This window comes from Anarrhichthys ocellatus, unplaced genomic scaffold (genome assembly GCF_004355925.1).
Source record: "Anarrhichthys ocellatus isolate YVR2014 unplaced genomic scaffold, GSC_Weel_1.0 scaffold2646, whole genome shotgun sequence".
Lineage (NCBI taxonomy): Eukaryota > Metazoa > Chordata > Actinopteri > Perciformes > Anarhichadidae > Anarrhichthys > Anarrhichthys ocellatus.
Window position 1 is genome coordinate 5,574 of NW_022282620.1, and position 1,584 is coordinate 7,157.

The window sequence follows — 1,584 nt, forward strand, 5'->3', positions numbered from 1 at the left end:
ATATATATATATATATATATATATATATATATATATATATATATATAAAATCGTTCACATAATTTATTATTAATACAGTTTGTTTTGGATTTAAAAAATGATTTCGTTAATGTTTATCTTCATTCATTCATTTATTTATCTATTTATTATTGACAGACTGACTGACATATGAAATTGAACGTTCACCGGAAAGATGCTTTTATTTTGCTGTTACCGTAATGCCCATTACATACACTACAGTAAAACAACATAGGTGCTAGTTTGACCGTCCCTTTTGAAGTGGAGGCTGGAATCTTCCATCACCGTTTTCCCAACTCAACACGTATAAACTTGCTCTGGCGCTTCACTTATTTCGCTCCCTCCATGCTCTGTCCCTGTTCTCTTCTTCCCTCCAGATATTGAAAAAAAACATGCTGCCTGTCTGATCTTACCTTGGAAGGTGCCATGCTGCGAGCTGCTGGGGGCGATGAAGTTGAGGGGCACGTGGGGCGTACCACTGATGTACTCGTGGGGAAACGTTCCACTGGGGCCTTTGTAGCGCCGACACACCAGATGCTGGCAGACTAAGTAAGCTCCACCGATGAATAAGACGAGCAGGATGATGGCGATGACCGGAACGATGGTGTTGGGCCCGGCGTTGGGGATGCCACTGGAGGGAGGAGACACGTACTCTAGAAGCAGAAGCAAAGGATGCAGAGTCAGGGGACAAGCACTTGACCAGAAACAACAACACTTGTGCTTACAGTATATTTCAGTGTTGTTACCACAGGCAAGCTCATCTGATCCGTCGGGACAGTCAGAGTAGTTGTCACACTGTTGTTTCTTGGTGATACACTGGTTGTCACCACAGCGGAACTGGTTCGGAGGGCAGATGGCTGGAGGACACAAGACACAGATGTTCAGTTGTCTTACTAATAATAAGGTCTTGTATGGCAATGTGTTAGAAGACAGGCCTCCAGTTTCATTTGATCAACAATTACTCATAAAACTCTGCATCTAAATAGAATTGAGACTGTTTTCATTTGATTATTTACCACTATGTCTAAATGTCAAAAGGTTGCAGAAGGTCTTATACTAAACACATGTTAGTATATTTGATCAATTATCTGGACATGTATTCATTTGCACTCATAGTACTCTCCCAATAAATGTATAAAAACTATTAAGAAAAGCGGCTTTTGGTCTCGGACCCATCAAGTGCATTCTACTTTACTACTGTGACTATAACAGCAGTGTTTCTACAACATACAGTTGTGTGAAAAAGTGTTTGCCCCCTTCCTGATTTCTTATTTTTTTGCATGTTTGTCACACTTAAATGTTTCAGATCATCAAACAAATTTAAATATTAGACAAAGATAACACAAGTAAACACAAAATGCAGTTTTTAAATGAAGGTTTTTATTATTAAGGGGGGAAAAAAAATCCAAACCTACATGGCCCTGTGTGAAAAAGTGATTGCCCCCTAAACCTAATAACTGGTTGGGCCACCCTTAGCAGCAACAACTGCAATCAAGCGTTTGCGATAACTGGCAATGAGTTTTACAGCGCTGTAGAGGAATTTTGGCCCACTCATCTTTGCAGAAT

General features: G+C 40.0%; 1 protein-coding gene across 1 annotated transcript in view; it reads right to left on the bottom strand.

Annotated features, from left to right (window-relative positions):
- Window positions 1–1,308, bottom strand: part of LOC116378467 (low-density lipoprotein receptor-related protein 5-like) — a 5,318-nt gene extending 4,010 nt beyond the window's left edge. Inside the window, exons 1-2 of the mRNA XM_031840347.1 lie at window positions 765–1,308; window positions 432–671 (exon numbers count right to left, since the gene is read on the bottom strand). The gene's annotated coding sequence lies outside the window, so the exon portion shown is untranslated. The remainder of the gene's footprint in view (window positions 1–431; window positions 672–764) is intronic.
- Between the last annotated feature and the right edge of the window lie 276 nt (window positions 1,309–1,584).